The sequence below is a fragment of the Notamacropus eugenii genome, chromosome 3 (assembly GCF_028372415.1).
Source record: "Notamacropus eugenii isolate mMacEug1 chromosome 3, mMacEug1.pri_v2, whole genome shotgun sequence".
Taxonomy (NCBI): Eukaryota; Metazoa; Chordata; class Mammalia; order Diprotodontia; family Macropodidae; genus Notamacropus; species Notamacropus eugenii.
The window spans coordinates 249,659,561-249,683,756 of NC_092874.1; positions in this window are offsets into that span (position 1 = coordinate 249,659,561).

The window sequence follows — 24,196 nt, forward strand, 5'->3', positions numbered from 1 at the left end:
GTTCAGAACTTGCCTAGAAGAGATGTACAATAAGCAACTTCCATAGGGGTGAGATGTCCTTTCTTTCCCCCCAAAACCCATAATTTAAAAGTTAGTGAATTTGAATGAACGCAAGTTTGACCATTATTCCTAATGAAATACTGTAAAGTAAAACAATATTAGTAAGAACATTACTTTTTTTGTAGTCAAGGCCTATAATTCACCTTGTGATGAGTGGTTTCTAATGGTATCATTGAATTTTTGTGCTCTACAGGTAACAGTGCATTATTGTCACTAATATCTGAGATGATTGATTATATTCTCCTTTTTCCCACAAATAGAGTTCTTTTATTTTTCTGTCTCTCTTTCTCCCTTTTCTCTTTTGCCTTACTTTGTATCCCCAGTGCTTAGCACAGTGCCTGCTACATTACAAGGCACTTAATCATTTAATTCATTCTTCCCTGCTTGTGCTTTAAAACTGCCAGGGATGTACACAAATGTAATAACTCTGCTGGTACTCACAGAATAAAAAACAAAAAGGTTCTGTTTTCTGTCCTACAGAAAAGATGGGGTGAAAAGAGAAGAAGAGAAAATTAAAAAAATGTACTAGCGTAAAATTACAGGGGAAAGAATTAATTTATGTTTATAAATATTTGGATATATCTCTATCCATCTTTCTAATTGACTAACGTAGACCATTTTTTTCACATAATGTTGGTAACCTGGAAGAGGCTAGAAAAGAGCTCATCGTAAATGGTATATAGGCAGGACTTGTACTTTTTAAATCAGTTCAGTGGCTATCAATTCTATACAAGTTTTTCTCAAATATGTTAAGAGAAGACTCAAGATATTCTAATGGTGTGTGTGTGGGAAAGATTCTCCCCTTTGTTTAAAAACAAATGGACAAACTCTGCCTTCAACTTAAACATATGCTGCTGTATTGTATTGAATTGAATGATTCTTTTTTTAAAAAGTACTACTTTTGTGTTGTGAAGTTTGTGTATTAAGATATCTTATTCCCTGTGGATATAAGAAAGCCACTGTGGGAATATAAGTAGCATTGTCATCCGAGATTAGCACCTTGTTTTTATCTGGCCAGGAATAAAGAAAAACTTAAAATACTTAAGAGGAATTTAAGGCAAATATAGATAAAATTAGAGAAGGGAAGAAGAAAAGGAGACTAGAAATTGAATATAATTTTGCCATCTGATTTCTTTTTCTTTATCACTAATTTATCATAGCATAAGACATGTAAAGAATGAATCATGCCAAGTTTTTAGAGTCTTTAAAAAAAAAATTGTTATACCATTTTTGTTTTCTTAGAACTTGTTTGATGGCTCCTGCATGCATAAAAATTAACAGTATCAACCTCTTCAATGCTTCTTTCTCACTTCTATTTTTTTACTTTTTGTATATGAAAATCTTAGAATAAAAAAAATTGAACAATATCTTGAGCTCTTTGGAGGAAAAAATAACAGATAGTAAAGAAATAAATGTAAGATAGATTTTTAAGATATAAAGTAAAGAAAGTAATTTTTAACCACTCAAAATCATAAAGCATCTTTTCCTAAAGGGATGTGAATGGCAGTGTCCTGGTATGTGCCTATTTAATGCCCGGAGGAAGCATTAACTAGATTCTCAACAGACTATTTCCTGATTCTATTCTAGCATTTTGTTTCCTTGATTTTGCTGATTTTGTTAAAAAGTAAAAACTGTGCCCCTTTGAGAATATGTATTTGCCCAGTTTAGTAAGACAGGACATTTGTTCTTTCTAAAAGTAAGTTGCTGTTAATATGAAAATCAGTGACCAAGAATGTATATTTTGAACTCAAAACCATTCTGCTTGTTTGATTAACTTTCAGACTTGGGTTCCTTGTTTCAAGGAGAGAACTAGACCTTATGGGTTATACATTGGCTATCACCGAATAGACTTTGGTTAAAATTTCAAAAAAATGGGACAGCATTTTATTTAATGAAAATGTCTTCATCCTTGACATAGAATCATGACACTCCTGTTGGAAAACCTTTAATGACTTGCCTTCTAAATAAATTTGAAAGCCCTCTGCAGTCTTGGTTCCTACCTTTTTCCAGTGTTTTTTCTTCTCACGTAAATTGAGCTACTTCCTTTTTAAAAAAGTAACTTTAAAATATGAACTTAAACATGAACATTTTGGTGTACAAAGAGCAGAAGAGGTGATTGTATATGAAAGTGAACTTGTTATGTAATTTTTAAGTATATATTAAATATAACACAATAGTAGCAACTGCTCTGATTGTGTCCCCTTCTGAACTTCTGTTCTCAAGTATATTTTAGAATTTTTCATTGATGCTGTCTCTTCATTACTTTTGCTCCCTGCAAAAAAAAAAAAAAAAAAAAAAGCCCTACTTTGTAATTTAAGACTCAAATCAACCTATCCTGCTCAAACTTGTCCATTTTATCTTCCAGGATTATCTCTTCTTTAGTTAAGAACTCTTCCCTCATTGATTGTTGTAAAAAGTATCTCCTCTGTCGTTTACATTTAGGTCATATCCATTCATAATTTCTTGTTAGCGTGTGAAAATATTTTCTAAACCTAATGCTACTTGCTTCCTTTTGTGCTTTTGCTGTAACTCTTCAATCATATTCCTTTCTGCTGAAATCCTATCATTAAAGGCCAAGTTCAGGTGCTACTTCCATGAAGCCTTTGACCCTGGTAGCCTGACCCATTTGATCTCAAATTGCAAATGATTTTTCCCTCTTGAACTTTCTCATAGCACATACATATTCAAATTTGCATCATTAGCTTATAAAATAGGCACTTAATTGGACTTCATGTAAGGAATTCATGGTATTGAATGGAAAATTATTCACTTTAAAGTCATTTAATTGTGATTGGATGAAAAATGTTTATTTTGAATTTCTCATTTCAACCGAGTATCTGGTATGCGTAGGGTACTATAGAAGGTACAAAAATAAACATTCCTTCTAGGAGGTTAGTGCCTAGTTGAATTGATATAGCATCACCCTTTTATCTGTAGATCATTTACCCCCATGACTTTTTTGTGGGGAGATTTGAGAAGAGTGTAGAGAGAGGCTATAGGAGCCTTGTACCCACTGTGGGGTTAGGGAAGGAATTAAGGGATAGGAAAAGGAGCATGATGCATAGAGGGAGGCTTGTGGGTGGGTACTAAAGAGAAAACTTCATCCACTTCCTAATTTCACCTAGGGTGAAATTAGTTATGACTAACTGCTTCTGTATTTCTGTTTTGATAGAGATTTTAATTTGCATTTGCTATCTGTGAGATTTTAATTCTTAATCCCTAGTTTAAAGTTTAAACTAGATTATCTTCATTTAACTGATATAGTAACTGCTTTATCTTTCTATAGAACTTTAAGGTTTACAAAAGCATATTCCTCACAGTATCCCAGTTGAAGTAGGTCAGGAACTGTTCTTATTACCCAGAAGAAGAAACTCAAAGCTCAGGTTTTAAGTAACTTAGTCACACAACTGGTAAAGAGTTGAAACTTGAATCCAGGTATCCTGAACAATCAAGTCTAGCATTCTATTTAATTGTATTGTACTTACTAGTGGAAGTTGGCTCAGAACACTGGCTTACACAATCGTTCTAAAGGAAAATCACCATACTAATTATTGGTCAAACTATAGTGGCTAGGGCGAGTTGAAGTTCAGTCAGGTTGTGTTATGGGTAGGGAAGGTAAACAACGTGAACAACTGACCTGGAGGTAGCTTAGTGGCAATAGAGTCCCTTGAGGCAGGTGCCCACATGGTGCAGCACAGCCTTTTATGGGTATGGCTTAAGTAGGGATAAGAGATAATGCCTTACAATCAAGCTGGGATAAATTTACAAATGTGCCACAGGAGAAGCATGGCTCTTTACTCTCTTTTAGTGAGAGTTGTTCAGCATAGAAAAGCATGGATGTTTGTAGTAGGTTGCTTGGTTATTTGTCTCATTTCTATATAATAGTACCTTCTAAAAAACTTGAAAATTTTGAATCCCAGTTTTTTCCTTAAGCATTTTGGTAGATAAATGTTTGGCATGTGCAAATAATTGCCAGATAAGAAGGGATTTCCAGGGTGGAGTTCCTGGCCTGAATGAGCTTTATGAACTGGTAGAGGTGTGTGACAAATAACTATTTCAAAAAACAACCACCCTACCTAAATGCAAAGAAGCAAGTTGAAATATGTCAGGACAAAGTTGCTGACAATTTTTTGTTTTCAGTTGTATCCAACTCTTCCTGATCCTATTTGGGATTTTCTTGGCAAAGATACCTGAGTGATTTCCCATTTCCTTCTCCAGCTCATTTTACAGATGAGGAAACTGAGGCAAACAGTTAAGTGACCTGCCCAGCGTCACATAGCTAGTAAATGTCTGAATTTGAACTCAGGAGAATGAGTCTTCCTGATTCCTGGGCCTGCACTCTATCTGCTGAGCCACCTAGCTGCTTCTTACAATTAGAACTCCTCCCAAACCAATGAGCTGCCTCAGCAGGTATTAGGTTCCCTTTTCCTACAAGTCTTCAAGCAGATGATGAATGACCACTTAAATTTGGGTATAGGTTAGATTAAATGCCTCTTGAGATCCCTTACAACTCAGTTTTGTGATCTTGTGCCTGAGAGGTTCAGACAATGCTATATGAAATCTAAAGCTGGGGGATAATAGGGCAGGATATTAATAGAGAATCAAATGAGGAGTAAACTTATAAAGCTATATACATATATTTGCATAGGTGCACACACATTCTATACTTCCAAATCAACATGAAAAGATAAGAAGATGGTATCTGTGGGCTTTTTTAAAAAAGTGATTTCAATTTTCAACAATCGCTTCCATAAGTCTTAAATTTTCTCTCCCTCCCTCCCTGAGACATAATGCAATCTTATATGGATTCTACGTATACATTCTTAGTAAACATATTTCTAGGGGCTTTTAAAAAATTGTTATTTTACTTTTGTCAGTAAGAACAATAGCATTTATATAGCTGCTACTGTGTTCCAGGCACTATGCTAAACACTTTACAACCTTCACAACAAACCTGGGAGGAAGGTGCTATTATTATCCCCATGTTACAGAAGAGAAAACTGAGACTAACTTGCTCAGATCTTCTGAGTCCAGACCCAGTGCCATGCAATCTATCTGCCCCTGTAATTAAGCATTTATTATTTCTCTCTACCACTCCTGGGGGGAGGGGGGTAAGGCTTGTAATAGATATGTATAGTCAAAACAATCTCATGTTAGCCAAAAATGATCTGTATCATCCATCAACCCTCTGTCAAGAAGTGGTTAGTAGGCTTTATCACTGCATTGGTCAAGTCAAGAAGCATTTGTTAATCCTCTACTATGTGCTACATAGCACCTACTGTGTGCTACAAAGGCAAAAACAATCCCTGCTCTCTAGGTGTTGGTCAGAGTTCTTAAGCCTTTCAAAATGGTTCATTTTTACAACGTTATATTTACTCATCAGTTCATCTGAGTCCTCCCAGGTTTCTCTGAAACCATCTTTTTCTTTTTCTTTTTTTTTAATTATTTTTTAATGTTTAACAATCACTGCCATACAATTGAGATTTTATCCCCCCCACTACCCCCCTCCCTCCCCACGACTGCATACAATTCTGTATGGGTTCTACATATACTTTCCTACTGAGTAGAAACCATCTTTTTCACCATTTCTTGGTAGCACAATATTCAACAAACATTTACATGCCTATTATGTTCTAATTTTTGGAGATGGAAAAAAGTCTGTGTTCACAAGGAGCTCACAGTCTGATGGGAAGACAACATGCAAACTGTACAAACAATATATAGTATAAATTGAGAATAGTCAACAGAGGGAAGACATAGAATTAAAAGGTATACAGAAAGGGTACCTGTAGAAGGTCTTATTTTAGCTGAGACTTGGAAGAAGCCAGGAAAGCAAGTGGTATAGAAGAGGAGGGCATAGGGGTTTGCCAGTGAAAATACCTGGAGTCATCCAATTCTATTTCATTACACCCATAGGCCATCATTTCTTTAGCTATTCTTGTAGTTGATGGGCTGCCCATGATTTTTCAGTTCTTTGCCTTTATATGTGTGTGTATGTGTATATATACATACATGTATATGCATATTATATATATTGTTCATATTTTTTCTCTTCATTTTTCTTTGGTCTCTGGGGTGTTAGCCTAGTGGTAGGATAGCTCTATCAAACATTATGCACAATTTAGTAATTTTGAGGGTCATAACTCCATATTGCTTTCCAGAATGGCTCGACCAATTTACAGCTCCATCAGTAGTGCATCAATGTCCCTCTTTTCCCACAGCCTTTCCAATGTGTCATTTTCTTTTGTCAACTCTTGTCAATCTAATGGGTATGAAGTACAAAGTCCATGGATTTTGAAAAGGCAACTTTTGGTTTGAAAAGATTTTAAAAAATTGTGAGTGGGAAAACAACTGGAAGAATTGGACAATGATGTTGAGATAAAACAGGACAGTATTTTTAGAGTTTTACAATTAATTTTTAATACATTTTTCAAGCCAGGCTGAATCGCAATGACTCACTCTGCCTTAAATGAAGCAATTAAGTAATCCTCAGGCCTAGTTTGCTTTTCCTCAGTGATGTCAAGATAGAAACAGATGCCTTCTGCCTATTCAGACACAGCTGTTCATCTTTTTTTTTTTTGCTTAGAAAAAATGCATTTAAAAAGCCATAAAAATATTTTCTTTGTCTTTCACAGATGTTGCCTTGTCACCAAGTGCCTCCCCAGCAGACATAATCCATTCCTGAGTCATTATAGGTCTTTAGAAAAGTGACAATAAAATTATGAGCAATCCATTTATTTCCAAACTCGGTATATAATTTTGGGATGTAATATGCAAGAGTGGTCAACCTTAAATCTCCCCTCCCTAGTAGTAACTGAAGCTTCTGGTTAAAAAATTAGTGGAAAAAAATATCTATTATTCCCCACTCCTCTCTTTACTTGTAGAATCAAGGTCTTGTTGATTCTTCATCTTGATTCTGTGTTACAGGTAGATAATTATAAAGTCCAAAGAGGATGATCTAGAAACATTTATTGAAGAGAAAATAAAATGAAACCTTCCATCTTTTAACTTTAAATGCTAGCGGTAGTTATCAAAAAAATAATTTCATTTGCCTTGAGGGCATGAAAGGTAATTTACTAATACAAATTGAAAAATGCAATTTTCATTTTTAATATGAACTAGATAAATAAACTTAACATGAAATTCTGTTTGGGTCATTATGAGGTTTTTTTAAAGGTAAAAAAATTCAATCTATAAAAGAAAAATGCCTTTTTTAAAGTCTTATATTTCTAACTCTTACTGCATATCATCCATCCCAAGAGGTATACTCTTTTTCTTTCCTGAAGTTTTTCATTTATATCAGAAATTGCTCAGGTAGTTTAGGAACATTTAAAAATACCCATACAAGGACTCAAAAAACTGTTGGGGATTTTCACCATATCCAAGCCCATGTGAAGTAGAATCAGAAGAATTAGAGACTTAAGCCAGGCATAATGTCATTTTCTTTTCCTTTTTAGTCTTATATTACATGCAGTGTTTCACATTAAGTACCCCCCCTCCCCTCACTCCCCCTTCTGCAAAGAAGCAGGAGGAGGTACCTTTTAATATCTATGCTTTGGGGCCAAGCTTGGTCATTATACTTTCTCAGCATTCAATTTTGATTCTGGGTTACAGGTAGGCAATTATTAAGTCCAAAGAGGATAGTCTAGAAACATTTATTGAAAAGATGAAACTTTCCATCTTTTAACTTTAAATGCTAGGGATAGTTATTTTGTTCAACATTTACGTTGCTGTAGTTTTGATCACTGTGCATATTGGTTTCCTAATTATGTTTAATTCACTTAGTCAACTAATTCATTTAGTTCACGTAAATCATAGCCTAACACAATTTGAATGGGAAAAGATTAGTCCAACATAAAAGTAATCCCCGCAATAATATGCGTGACAAATGGTCTTCCAACTTTTGTTGGAAGATCTCCAAAGAAGAGGAAACCATCATCTCCCAGGGTAGCCCATCCCACTCTTTAGACAGCTTTAATTGTTGGAGAGTATTTTGTTTTTAAACACCAAGCTTTAACTGGCCTCTGTAATTTCTACCCATGGGCTCCCAATGCTGCCTTTTCAGGCCAAACAGAAGTCTACTCTCTATTCCATGATAACTCTTCAAATTCTTGAAGATGGCTATCATTTCTCTTCACCACCCCCACCTTGAGTCTTCCCCTCTCCAAATTAAACATTCAACAGACCTTTATAAGGCAAGGACTCAGGGCTCTTCACAAATATGGTTGCCTGCCTCTGAACACTCTATAGTTTCTTAATATCCTTAAGCTGTGGTGCCCAGGACTAATCCAAAAAAAAAAATCATCATTCTCAAAACTTCTATGATGAAAATGAAGGGACTGGATTAGATCTCTGACACTTTTCAGTTCTTTAATAATTCTGTGAAAATAAACTATTCAAATGTTAACCCTGGTAGACCTGTCCTCCTTTCGTGGGTGACAAGTCTAAGTATCAAGCATAAGAACACCATCAACTATATTTTAAAGATATATCTAATTAGACAAGACATTTACAGTTAATAAGTCCAAAGCAAAAAATACCATTGCCAGGCAGAATTCAGAAAAACCTGGAAAGACCTTTATTAACTGATGCAAAATGAAATGAGCAGAATTAGAAAAACATTGTACCTAGTAATAGCAACATTGTATGATCAACTATGAATGTCTTAGCTCTTTGCAGCAACACAATGTCTAAGACAATTTCAAAGGACTCATGGTGGAAAATGCTATCCACATCCAGATAAAGAACTGACGGTTTCTGAATGCAGATCAAAGCATACTTTTTTCACTTTATTTTTTCATGTTTTTTTTTTTCCTTTTGGTCTGTTTCTTCTTTCATAACTGTGACTAGTATGGAAATATGTTTTACATGATTGCACATATATAATTCCAAATTGCTTACTATTTGAGCAACATGGGAGGGGAAGGAGGGAAAAAAATTTGGAATTCAAGATCTTGTAAAAACGAATGCTAAAAATTGTCTTTACATGTAATTTGAAAAAATAAAATACTATTAAAAATACCACCGGGTCAGCTAGGTGGTGCAGTGAATAGAGCAGGGGCCCTGGAGTCAGGAGGACTTGAGTTCAAATTCAGCCTCAGAATACACTTACTAGCTTGACCTTGGGCAAATCACTTAAACCCGATTGCCTCACCTCCCCTCTTCAAAAACAAAAACAAAAAAAATACCAATGCCACACTGTTAAAAAGTAGAGGCAAAGATGCTGAGCAAAAATGGGGTTTTGTTCCATCTGAATCAGAATACCCTAGGGTGGAAAGCATAAATCAAGATTCAGGGGGATCAAAGTCATATTGTGCCCAGCGTACAGGTGACAAGTGTGGGAAAAGATGTAGTCTCTTCCCTTAAAAAATGATATTTACCAGTATATAGCAGACACAAGGAGTATGCTAGGTTAGTGCTTTGACTGATGCCTTACACTGTAGAGAAATCCAAGAAATAGTTATGAGAAATTTAAGCTGTGGCATTGCTTTGGGCACATTTATTTCCATTTCTGGAAATAAATTATCAAAAGTTGACTACCAAATTATTCCAGCTACAAAATGTCTGAAAGATAATTTTGGAATTAATGAGAGTTGTTTAGTAAAAGTAAACTTTGGCAATCAAATAGATGATTACGCTTTAATGACAGTAGAATCCTGATTCAATATGAGTCATAGATAATAAAATTACAGCTCTAATGGACCCTATTAGAGATTGTCTAGAACAGACCCTTAATTTTATAAATGACAAAACTGAGAAAGGTGATATAAACTCTAAGATACAGTTACTTTGTTGCTTGGGATACTCCTATTTTGTGCTGGACAATAGGATGCCCAGTATGGATAGATTCTGCTGTTCATTTAGAAAAACATGAGTTATTAACTGGAGGGGGAGGGGATTTCTATAGTTTAACTAAGTACAATGTTCTAGATGAGGTCTAACATGGACCTATCAAAGGAACACAAAATATTTATCACTTATGGTATTATCCTCCTGCTGTTCTTGTAAGCTATTGCCCTCAATGAAGCCCAAGCACACATTAGTTTTTTTAGTGGCTGCATCACAGTGCTGACTCACATTCAACTTGCAATCCACTGATCCCCTAGATAGTTTTCATATCTTTCAAATCTTCCCATGTTCTATATTCATAATATTCATCATTTGTCACAGTGCAGTAATATTTCACTACATTACATTCATTTACCAGAATTTGTTTAGCCATTCCTGTATCAATGGGAGAATCTTGCAAAATTTTAGTTTCTTATTCTGTATCTCTTTTAGTACTTAGAATAGTATTCTGTTTGGGCTTCAGCGAGCAGTTAGGTGGTGCACTGGACTTAGAACCAGGCAGACTCCTCCTCGAGGTTCAAATCTGGCCTCAGGTACTTACTAACTAAGTGACCCTGGGGAAACTCTCTTAACCCTCTTTGCCTCAGTTTCCTCAGCTGTAAAATGACCTGGAGAAGGAAATGGCAAACCACTGCAGTATCTTTACCATGAAAACCCCAAATGGGATCACAAAGAGTCAGACATGACTGAAATGACTCAACAATAGCATGGATTAGAGTGCCTTCCCATGGTCCTTTACAAAACTGGCCATGGAGAGGGCCAGAGAAAGGGGATAAGTATTTGCCACTTTCATTTTTTTTATTTTACTATATATATATATATATATATAACTTCATAAGCAGTGGTTATATCCAAAGGTATTTGTGTTCCTTTGATATGGATTTTTAAAGAGGGCAAAAAATAGAATTACATTCTCTAGCTTCCTTCTGTCAAATACAAAAGTTGTTTAAGGTCTTAAATTGTGTTTCCTTGCTATAGGAATGACATCAATTTAATGGCATAATTTCCATCATTAAATGGGATTGAAGTTTGAATAATTTTTGATGCTTAGGAAAGACCAACAGAGAGAGTGTCGGCAGAATGAACAGAGTAATGCTCAAAGAACAATAAATATAGTTGCTACAAGTATATAAATGAAGCCAACTTTATAGAGCAACAAAAATTGGATAAAAAGTATTGAAAAACATTGGTAGTAAATTTTCGTAAAGTTATGCACTTTTTTTCCTTCTTATGAAAAGGAAACCACCAAAGTGTTCTGTCAGTTATTATTATTCTTTTATGTTGTTTTCTTGATTATTTAGGGAGAAGTTGTACTTGGAGGGAAATTAAGGATTTATATTAAAAGAAAATTTATCAACAAAAAATGTTTAAAACTCAATTCAGGTTATGTTGTATTATAATTACTGTTGTTATAATGGTTCAATAAACATTTATTCATAAAGCACCTACTATGTTCTAGACACTGTGCTAAGGATACAAAGGGGGACCATCTCCAGTCAACCTGATCTATACCTTGCCACTGGCTCCAAATGGCTCCAGGGAAGAATGTGAGAAAGGTGACCTTGCACTCTCACTTAAATCCAATTCACTTGCAAGTCATGGCATCATCTTCCTGATGTCATGATCCTCTTCCAGAAGGAAGGACAAATAATGACAAAGATACAAAAAAAGAACAAGAATGTTTCCTACCTTCAAGGAGCTTATATGTTAATGAGGGGCGACATATATAGATATAGAGAGATAGAGAGAGATAGAGATACATGCATGCACAATAACCTTAGAAGGGAAAGCACTAACAATTAGGGGGACTGAGAATTGCCTCCTATAGAAAGCAATGGATTTTAAGGGGTGGAGATGAGGAGAGAGAGCATTCCAGGCATGGGAAACAGCTAGTACAAAGGCACAGTGAGAAACAGCATGGGAGCCTGTGTGGATCAACCATACACTGTATGGAGGAGAGTCATGTGAAAGAAGATGAGAGAGATGGAAAGGGGATAGGTTGTAAAGAACTTTAAATGCCAAACAGATGAGGTCATATTGGATCCTAAAAGTCATGAGGGGGCACTGGCTTTTAGTGAGTAGCAAGGTGAGATGGCCAGGCCTGAATTTTAGAAATATCATTGTATGGAGGCTGGATTATAATTGAGAGAGATTTAAGTCAGGATGAGCAATTAGGAATCTGTTGCAATAGTCTAGGAAAGAGGTGATGAGAGGAATGAGGATGGTGACTACATGGATAGGGAGAACAGGATGGATGTGTGTGAGACACATTATGGCTAGAGAAATGACAAGATTTGGCAACTGAATGGATATTTGGGATGAGGGGGAGTGAGGAGTTGAGAACGATTCCAACGATGAGAATCTGGGTGATCTGAAGAATGGTACTACTCATGACAAAAACAGTGAAGTTCAGAAGAAGGGTGAGTTTTGGGGAAAGATAATGAATTCAATTTTGGACATACTGAGTTTGAGATGCTTATAGGACATCCTATTTGAACTATTTAATAGTTGGTGATATGGGATTAGAGTTCAGAAGAGACAGTAAATTAATACACCTTTTTATTATTTATCGTCTTTGTTATAACACTTAATATCCAGAAAATCCTATTTGAACATTATCAGTTCTCTTTCTAGTAGAACATAAACTCCTTGAGAGCAAGGACTCTTTTACTTTTGCATCTCTAATGCTTTACAATGCCTAGCACACAGTAGGAGGTGCTTCACAAATGTTTATTGATTGATTATTTAGGTAGATGATTAGTGAGATTAAGAGAACTGGTTGGGAGAAGTCTTCCTTGGCAACATACTGACTGACCATCTTGCAAATAGCAATTTACTCATTCATTCCAAATTTGAAAGAGAGAGAGGGGGAAGGAGGGGAGGAGAGAGAGACAGAGACAGAGACAGAGAGAGAGAGACAGACAGAGACAGAGACAGACAGAGAGAGTTTGTTTGCTTTACTGCCTGAATACACTGATATCTATAAGTTACATTCTGAAGTCACCACTTGTCCAAGTATAGTTCTTATTGATTAAACCCTTAAGACCCAATATCTACCATCCATCAAAATCCAATGTATATCAGACAATTTTTAACCAAGCTTTTTGGACTTACTATATTTGTGTATACCTAGCTTTAAAATGTAGAATTTCCATTCATAATTGTACTTATATATGTGTTTATACATGCATTTAATTTTTGAATCACTCCTGTGATTCCACTGGTATAGGACACTGTTAAAACTCCTACCAATGCAGCTCTCAAACTGTTCTGCTATTTATAATCTTACAGAATTGCCTAGCACATTGAGGGTCTAAGTGCCTTACTCCCCAGTCACACATCCTATATGCTTCAGAGGCAGGCTTTCAGCCCAGATATTCTTGACACCAAGACTGTTTGTGTCCTTTGTGTTACACTGCTTACACTCTGTTTGTCCATCTTGGTAAGGACCTATGTTCTCATGGGTTTGGGGAAATCTCAGAAAACAATTTGTGGTAGACAAGGCCAGCTGTCACAGTTCTGTAAATTATAGATTTAGAAAACTTCATGAGACTCTGAAAGGTTAAGTGAGTTAGCCAGAGTGTGATCACATCCCTTCTTAACTCTGAAGTCTGGAGTCCTCCTCTGAAATTACCAATGATCTCTTAATTGCTAAATCTAGCATTCTGTCCTCAATTTTCATTTTTTTGATCTCTCTGTAAACTTTGACATTGTTGACCCTGCTTTTCTCTTTATAGTCTCTTCACTCTACATTTTCGTAGCACCCTTTTCTTTTAGTTCTTCTACCAGTTTGACTACTCCCCCATCTCTTTTGCTAGATAGTCATCCAGGCTATGAATACCAGCCATGGATGTCCCCCAAGGCTCTATCCTAGCCTCTCTGCTTCTGTATACTATTGTGCTCAGTAATATGATTAGCTTCTATGGATTCAGTTATCATCTCTATGCTGATGATTCTCAGAATCTACGTACACAGTCCTATCTTTATTTCCTTCTCCAGTTTCTCATCTCCAACTGCCTGTTAGACATCTCAAACTGGATGTCCTGTAGATGTCTTCAACTCAATATTTCCAAAACTTAACTCATTTTATGTGGGTTTATATCCTGCAACTTTGAACTCATTTTCTTCTACCCAAAACTCTACCCTCTTTCTAACTTCCTCATTACTGTTGAGGGTACCCCCATCCTCTCAGAAACTCAGGCCCACAATCTAGGTGTCATCCTCTATGCCTCACTCTCTCTCATCCTCCATACTCAATCTATTGGCAAGGCCTGTTGATTTCCTGATAAAGACCATTGCAATAGACTTGGTCCATCTCTTTGCCTCAAATCCCACTCCAGTTCAGTTTTTATTCAGCTTCCAAACTTTATTCATCTTCCTGAAGTGCAGGTCCAACCATTTTATTCCCCTACTCAATAAATGCAGTGACTTCCTATTCTCCTTCAGGATTAATATAAAATTATCCATTAGACTCTTAAAGCCTTTCATAACCCCTTCCTTTCTTTCAAGTGTTTTTACATTTTACTCTCCTCCACATACTCTGTGAACCAGTGACACTGGCCCCCTTGTGATTACTCTCATAAGATACTCCAGGCATTTACCTTGGCTGTCCTCCATGCTTAGAATGATCTCATCTATGCCTCTTGACTTCACTGGCTTCCTTCAGGTATCACCTAAAATCTTGCCTTCTGCAAGAAGACTTTATTGGTCTTTATTAATATTAGGAGCTTCCCTTACTTAATTATCTCTAATTTATCCTCTATATATCTTGTCTATACATAGTTGTTTGCATATTGTCTCTCCCACTAGATTATGAGCTCCTTGAGGGCAGAAAACTTTCCCCCCCTTTCTTTGTATGCTTGTTCCTTAACACAGTATCCCAGACTTATCGACCTGATGAGTTGAAGTGGAACTTGAAGTCAGGACTTTGTAATTCTGAGACCACTTCTCTGTCCCTGTCTCCCTCTCCCTTTCTCCTAACCTCCCTGTCCCTCCTCTGTATTCCTCTGTCTGTCTCCAGCATACATACACCTATGGATAACTGAGTTCATATGGCTGGGTTCATGTGGCACTGGTTTCACATATTTCACAAGCATATAACGAGGTCAGCACAATATCTCTGTAGACCTTCAGTTTGGTAGTCAGTCTAATACCTCTTCTCTCCCAAACTTTTCCTCGAAGCCTTGCAAACACTGGGCTAACTCTGACAATGTGTGCATCAACCTCATTGTCAAGGTGTACATCCCAATAAAGTACACTACCAAGGAAAGTGAACTTATCCACAGCATTCAAAACTTCTCCATTTGTTGTAACTGATGGTTCCATGCATGGATGGTGTGGTGGTGGCTTATGGAGCCCTTGTGTTTTCTTGGTGTTAATTATTAGGCCAAAATTAGCATGGGCAGCAGAGAATTGATCCATACTTTGTTACATCTCAGCTTCAGAGGCTGCATTGAGTGCACAACCATCTGCAAACAGAAAATCATGCACCAGCACTCCCTCCACTTTCCATTTGAACTGTCTTAGGAAGATTCTGAGGATCACCTGGCAGGATAAGGTACCAGACACTGAAGCTCTTGCTCAAGCTGCACTGCCAAGCATTCAAACTATGCTTCGGAGAGCACAACTCCAATGGGCTGGCTACACTGTTCAAATGCAAAATGTATGCTTGCCAAAAAGACTATTTTATGGAGAACTCGCATGGGGCAAGTGATCACATAGTGGTCAGAAGAAGCGATACAAGGACACTCTCAAGGTCTCTCTCAAGAACTTTGGATTTGACTGTGCAACATGGGAGACACTGGCACTGGACTACTCAACATGGCGTGCCCACATCAGAAAGGGTGCAGAGCTCTTTGAGCAAAGTAGAATCAAGACAGCACAAAGTAAATGCAAGATGCGCAACTTTGGGATATCCACCGCAAATATTCACATGGTCTATCTGTGGCTGACCTGTGGTAGAGCATTCCGAGCTCATATTGGTCTGAACAGCCACAGTAGGACACACTGAAGCTTCACTTTATCATGGTGATGTCCTCTTCAAGAACAAAGGACAATAACCAACCAAGCTGGGCTCATATAAGGGAGTTTGCCATAGGACGTCATAAAGTGATATTGTGATACAGACAGCAGAGAGTTGAGATTTTAGTGTAGTTAATGCCTTGGAAGCCTAGGAAACAGGTGTAAGAACGTTTATCTCTAACTGGTTGCTTTGAGATATGCCTCGATTTAGTGGACTCTGACGCTTCCCTCTCCTACCACTGTGTGTCGCTGTGCTGCTGCCGCTGTTAACCCCTGCTCTAGATTCTGTGAATTCATTTAAGAGGCTAAAATGATATTTTCCACTTGAGAAACAATATTGGGAGGGAAGGGGGGGGGGGGGGTAAGGGAATCAAGAATTGATTTTTTAAAAAAGTTTATAAGCGAGACGAAATGTCTGCAGTTTGAAATGGGGTTTTTAAAATGCAGATTGGGTGGGTTGTAGTTGAAAAATAAAATAAGTAGAGATAAAACAGAACATATATTTGGTATCCACATAAACAATAACAGCTGAGGTAGGTTTATACGTATGTAATGGGAGTTTGGCACAGGTCTATATAACCCATGATGGAGTAGCCCACAGAGGAGGCCCTGGGGACCCCTGCTCCTGTGAGACAGAACTGGGTGCATGTGGGGGCATCCTTCATTGGCCTACCAAGTGTTTGGGAACAGCTTCTTTCTCCATTGTTGCATGGCCAGAATTGTAGAAGTCTTAAGATCCACCTTACTAAGTACAGCCTCTCTCTAGCACAAGGGGGAAGGGCCTGAGGGTCATCTTCTTTCCACCTTGGTCATACAGACATATGCAAAAGGGACTTGGTGTTTTGGTCTTGTTTCCTTTTTGTTTTTCAGTTCTAGGTGCGCGCAGTGGAGTCCTTGACCTAGGAGCTCAAGTCGTGGGGATCTTGCAACTGAGGATATTTGGCTGAATGTTGTAGTTGTAACCAGCCTAGCAAGGAAGACTTAAGGATCATTGGTCTGAGACATTAGCCTACCAAGGCTTGGATTTGAACTTGGAGGGACTAATATTATATAAGAATTGAATTAAATTTCTGGCCTAATTTCCTTTCCCTCCCAGGGGCTGAGGTGGTATGGAAGATTATGCCTGAAAGGTGTTGGGGGGGAAATGTTTATATATTTGCTCTTATTATACTTGTAAAATAAATATTCCTCTGTCAAAGCTAATGTGATGTTAAAGTGGTTAAGTGAGAACTGGGGTCTTAGAATTGGGGGAACAATCTGTGGAGCTCTGGACAATGGCAGAGAATAGAAACTCCTTCAACCCCTTCAGAGTATTAGAGAATGCTAGAGAAAGGTTGAAATGTAACAGATCCAGCCCATCAGATAGTGAGGTCAGAGCCACTCATGTCACACAGTACATATTATATACATGTGTACGTGTATGTGTATAGTGTGACAATAAAGTAATAAGATGATGTTTTCAGACCCATCTAAGCCAGGATCAGTCTTTTCTCATACCTTATATATGTACAAGGACAAAATGATTGCTTATATACCATAAACACTGTTTTGTTTTAGATTTAAACTGTAATAGAAGTTTTCTTATTTTATTATGATTGTAAAAATGAACCCCAAGGCTACCAGGAAATACATATGTCTAATAAAAGAAGCTATTAAATAAAATTTTAAGTAGCTACAGGAAAATGAATACAGAAACCCTTCCTGGATACCACTGTAAGAATTTTTAATCGAACTCTTAAGACTAAAATGCTTAGCTTTGTACATAGATTTATACATAGTAAAAATTAAGACATGTACAAAATTCAAGCACATTTCCTTACAAAGTATAGAGGGCTTAAGGGGTATGAAAGAGATAATTGCTAGGCATAATGGAGGGAAATCATTACTTAGCTAACTCTTTTTTAGGAACATAAGAGTTGCTTTTGGGAGTGAGAGGTGAGGAGAAAGAGCACTCATAAGGCTATTGTCCAAATCCAGGCATGGCATAGTTTCAACTATCAGCTATTTAAAATGACTTCCAAATCCATATCTCCAGTCTTGATCATTCACATTCTTTGTAGTCATGTATCTTCTAGTATCTAATTGGATGTTTTATCAATATCAAAAGCATTTTGAAAGTGGAATTTATTCTTTTCTTTTATGCCACATAGCTGCCCTTTCCCAATTTCCCTCTTACCATCCGCAGTACCAACATTTTCCAGATTAACTCGGAACCACTTTCAATACCTCTTTCCCTTTTACCTCGCTCCTCTGTAATCCAGTCAATCACCAAGTCCCACTGATTTTCTCTCTCTGCAGTGTTTCTCAGATTGCATAGCATCAGAATCTGATGCCAGTCTGTCTGTAAATCATAAAGGGTGGACGTCTGGTAGGCATTCTCTTAGCAGATAGCCAGTTAACCTCCCAAGGTAGCCCCTTCCACTTTGGGGAAGAATGTGTCTACTTTATTTTGATTTCTAAAATATAGAATCAGGAACTCCATCTAGCACACAATCTCTGGAAATTGCCTACTGAAGTAATAACTGTTGTGTGCAGAGCACGGTAATACATGTTGTAGGAATTCTGAAAGCTGCATAATATCTGTCTTTATAACCTTATTGCTGTTCTTCACTCATTTTAGTCTTGCCCAACCCTCTGTGACCCCATTAGGGTTTTCTTGGCAAGGATACTGGAGTGGTTTGCTATTTCCTTTTCCAGCTCATTTTACAGATAAGGAATTGAGGCAAACAGTGAAGTGACTTGCCCAGAGTCACACAACTAGTAAGTGTCTGAGGTCATATTTGAATTCAGGAAGATGAGTCTTCCTTGTTTTAGACCTGGTACTTTATTCTCAGCACCACCTAGCTGGCTTTATAAATGACAGAATTTCAAAGTTGGAAGAGACTTCAGTGGTCAACTAGGCCAACTCATACCTAAAAAAGGATAGATCCTCTCTATAAAGCAAGGATCTTATGATACAGATGGAGATTTAAGACATATACTGAAAGAAAAAAACAATGTTTTGATAAATTACGGGTATCATATATATGTATGAATTAAATATTGAAGAGTTGCAGAATAGAATAATACAGAAAATTGGGTAAGGTTTGTCAAGAAAAACTTCTTAGAGGAGATTAATCAATCCACCAACAAGCAGCTGTTAGACAGCTACTATGAGTCAGGCACTTTTGTTAGTTGCAGAAGATGCAGAGACAAGAGGAAACTGTTCCTGGGGGAACATTCCAATGGGAGAAATTTCATATGTGCATATATATATATGTATATATATACACACATATATGCATACACATATATAGATACACACATATATATACATACATATACGTATGTGGGTATATATATGTATGTATATATATGTTTCAGTATTTACACATTATAAGGTAGTTTGGAGAGGAAGAATTGTTAGTACAACTGAGTGTGTGAGGGAGATCAGGAAAGGCTTTATGTGAAAAAGGGAATTTGCCCTAAATAAGAGATTAAAAGAAGTGGAAGTATAAAGGGGGAGCTTTTCAGCCATGGGGAGAAACTGGTGTAAAGGCAATGAGAAGAGTTAGATTTCTGTGTGTGAAGTAGGCTAGACTGGCTGGAACATAGAGTGGGTAGGGAAAAGTAATGTGAAGACTGGGAAGATAGAAAGAGGTTGGGTGGGGAAAAACTTTAAATGCAAAACAGAGAAGTTTATATACAATAGCTAGTGAACCACTGAGATGTATTGAGTTGGGGAGGGGAAGTGTGACATGGTCAGATATATGCTTTGGAAAAATCACTTTGACAGCTGTGTAGAGGATGACTTGAAGTCACACAATCAAATGAAATAATACGTAAATCATTTTCAAAACAAAAAGACCTATTTAATGCTAGTTATTTTTTATTGCTGTTGTTATTATAGTGAGGAAAGATGAGCCAGGGAGACCAATAAGAAGGATTTTCAGTGAATAGAAAGAAGGAACCTTCTTTCTATTTTATCTTATATGAGAGATGTTATGAAGGTGGAAATGGTGATATTTGGCAGTGGGTTGGATCTGGGGGGTGAGGAAGAGTGACACATTCAGAATGACACAGAGGCTGCAAACCAAAGTGGCTAGAAGAATCACAGTATCTCAACAATAATAGGGAATCTCAGAAGAAGGATGATTGATGGGGGAGAAGGATGATGGATTCTGTTTTGGAGATATTGAATTTGAATTGCCTACTCAGGACATCTCGTTCAAAGTTTCTAGGAGATAGTTATTGAAGCAAGTCTGGAGTTTAGGAGAGAGATGAGGGTTGCATGTAAAATCTGGGAGCCATCTGCTTGCAATATATAACTGAATTCATGAGTGGTGATGAGGAGATTACAATAAAGAGTAGAGAGAGAAAACAAAAGAAGACTCAGGACAGAACCTTGTAATATATACAAAGTATGACGATTCAGCAAAGGAGACTGAGGAGAAATTGTCAGTCATGTAAAAGGAGAACCAGGAGAGAGCAGCATCATGGGTTTGAAGTAGGATCTGGATTGAAAGAGAATGGAAGGCAATCAAAATGCAGGGAATATTTGAAAAGGCATGGAATTAGAAAAAAAATGTTTATAGTGAACAGAAGGTAGGATGACTTGATGAAGCAGTGGGTAACAGGAAATGAGGCTGAGTTAGAGAGTGGCAAGTGGTTTGACAAGCTAAGGGCTAGACTAAGAAATTTATATTTGATTGTATTAGTGAGTCACTCTAGATTCTTCCCTAAAAACTGATGCAATGAAGTAGTTTTTGAGGATGTTTGTCTGCCCAGAACAGAAACAATCTACGTTCAGTCTGAGCTAATCAGGGTCCAAACAATAATCAAGTGGGGCTTGACCTGGGACCTACTGTTGGTCATTGTTGGCCAATCAATGAGAGCCAGAGTGATTTAGGTTTAAGGCAAGGTCCTTAAGAAAGAAATCTAGGCCATGAAACCCAAATTATCTTGAGAGTTTTCAACAATCAAAACAATCAGAGTACCCAGAGGTAAGGGTATGATACCCCATGTGGACGAAGGAAGGAAGGAAGGAAGGAAGGAAGGAAGGAAGGAAGGAAAGAAAAAAGAGCTGTGTTTCCCAACTGATCAATTCCAGTTGGGTCCCCAGTGGGCAGCTCCTACTACTACTCACAGAAGTTGTTGCTTGTCCTTCATTCTTGAAGAGGACCATGACATCAGGGAGGTGATGCCATGATATGTAAATGAATTGGCTTTAAGTGAGGGAGGACTGTGCAAAGTCACTAGCCTTACTTTCTCCTCTGGAGCCATCTGGGTCCAGTAGGAAGATATAGATCAGGACAACTAGAGATGGTCTTGGATGCAGTGGGAGATCTTGGCCTTTTTAAACTAAGGACTTTAACAGGTCTCAGTTTGACAGAGGCAACCCCCATTCAGTGATTAAGACTAAGTAAGAAATGAGGCAGAGAATGGCCTCTATTTCCTAGTAAAAAAAAAAAAAATCAATCTGGGAGAGGAAGAACCTCAGGGTTTCTTATCAGAACAGAAACAATCGCTATTTATGTTCACTCAGAGGCATCAGGGCCCAAACAATGACCAAATGGGGCTTGGCCTACTCACAAAGAGCCTCTGAAGATCTCCAAGGTGAGTAAACTCAACACCTCTCCAGACAGCCTCGTCCACCTTTGGACAGATCTGTTCCATTCATTCATTTTGATTTCTAAAATCTAGAAGTTGGAACTTATTCAGCACACAATCTCTGGAAAGAAGTGAGGTAAGGAAACACATCCTTTAGAACAGAGCAACTTTTTCTAGTGGCCATAGTAGACCTGTTGGCAGAGGCATGTGGTTAATCAAAGAATATGTTATTTTTATTAGTAGATGTCTGTCATAAACTTTGGCTCTTTTTTTGTGTATGTGAGAAAAAAATTATCCTGACCTTAAACACTAAACTTTCCCCTCACAAAAGTATCTGTATACACACAGGAGAATACAGAAAGAAAATTCTACATGAAACCATGAATTTCCATTTTATATCACTTGTTTTATTTATAAAGAATATAAAAATGTTATATGTTCCCAGAGGTTCCCCATGGCTTTTATTTCTTAATACATTTTAAGTTAAATTTTATTTTTTTAATTAACAATAATCTATTTTCTCTTCCTTCTTAACTCCTTCCCACACTAGGGAAAAAAAAATCAAAACCCTTGTAACAAATATGCATATTCAAGCAAAACAAATTAATTTTCCATTGGCAAGTCCCAAAAGTTTGTCTCATTCTGCACCAAGTCAATGCTTCTCTGTCAGGGGTGTTACTGCCTCCTCACACTTGATTAAGCACAAACAACAATCCTTCCAAGACTTATGAACTCATTAAAGTGGTTTCTCCTTACAACCATTAAGATCATAACCCTTTCACACCTTAGGATATATTTCTGTAACCAAAAAAAAAAAAAATTCACCACTTGTTGGCCAATCTGTTGAAGATAAACCTCTCTGGATTTAGGTAGAGAAGTAGACCTTCAGACCACAGACATTTAGTCTAGATGCCCAGTCCACCTTTATAGAACCTGTTGAAGCTTTTGTTATCTGGGCATTATCTCGGAGAAACCAAGGTTACCCCAGCACTGGGGAGAGACATGGAAGGTGAACTTTAATGGGGTTCATTACAAACTTCAATAACTTAAAAAAGCTGTTCACGCTAAAAAGGGTTTGCTCAAGTCCATTTCAAAGCTGGAGGCAATATTTTTTTCGGTGAACATTGTTGTGGAATATGTGTAGTTTCTTTTTGCTTTCCTGTAAAGAAATAAGATTAAATGGCTTCCCACAGGAATTGCTTTTTAAACTCAGTAACAGCATTAAATGAGAGTTGACTTTAGAACGGATGTTGCATTATTTTTTCAGTGTCTTTGCTTTTTACTTTCTAATGATTTGTGCTCCCTGACATGCTTTATCTTATGCTTGATGGATTGTGAGTGTGAAAAGAGGCTAAAAAGATTTCCTGTCAGCAATTTAGCATTATTTGTAATACACTGTAATCCAAATTACCATCTGTCATCCCCAGTCAAATTGTGAGGTCCTATAATTATATTTCTAGGCTTCTATTGCCATTGATTATAGCTACCTCATTTGTGTTTTAATATACCATGAAGAATTTCTCAATGGAAATACAATCTTGTAATAAGCCGGAGAACAAGTATTGTTCTGACTATTAGAACTCCAAGATAATTATTTCTGAGCAAATGAAAAGGGAGAAGGTAAGAAAGTAACACATATACAACATTTAAGGATGAAACAAGGTCGCACATGCAAAATTTCAATTTTCTATCAAGTACTTAAAAATAAGGGATGCATAACCTTTACAAGATGAAGTGCATTTGATAATTTAACCAGGTGGGAGGGGTGGAATTCTGTGTGAAAATAAGGAAGCATTTCATTCTTGAACAATGAAACCCAGTACCAGAAATCGAATCCAATGTCATATCTATCTTTGTTCAAATAATACATGAGTATTAGTGGGCATAAATCAATAGACATAAATCAGGCTTGCACAATCTTGCTGGCAGGTGGCTTATGGCCTTCAGGCTGCTTGTGATATGCCAAAGGATTTCCAGCAGCCAGCCAAAAATGTAGAGCGAAACATCCTTTATATGGAAAGGAAATCCTTTGCCACACAGGCTGTGCAGGCTACAGGTTGTGCAGGCCTGGCATAAATTAACCCCTCCACCTCCCAAACTTCATTGTAAGACGGCCAACCCCAGAGAAAGACAGATCTAAAGGATTTCTTTGTTTTTGAAGGAACTCTAATATTTTCCTTTCTAATAGTTCCATTCCCTTAACAGAAGTTTGTAGGCAAAAAATATTTTTTACAAAGTTTATCAAACAGCAAAAGGTAATTTATTAGATGACAAATAACACATATATGTGTGTGTGTGTGTGTGTGTGTGTATATATATACATATATATATATATACACATATATTTGTGTGTGTATGTATACATTTCTCTCTCTTTCTCTCTCCTACCACTAACTTAAGTTTGAAGAATCAAACATGACAGAGAGAAAAGAAATCTCTGTCTAAAATCTGGCTTCTTACTTAAGTGTCTTCTGCTCCCTAGCTCAGGAATCTGACCTGCTTGGCACCTGACTACTTCCTGCTTTCAACTCTGGGATCTGGTAGCATTTCCTCCTCCTTCTGACTTCTTGGCTCTTAGATCTTCCACTTGCTCATGGCCATAACATCACAGCTTCTTTATCTCTGACTTTATCTGATGGCTCCTAGGCCTTGAGGTTGCATAGGATTCTGACAACCT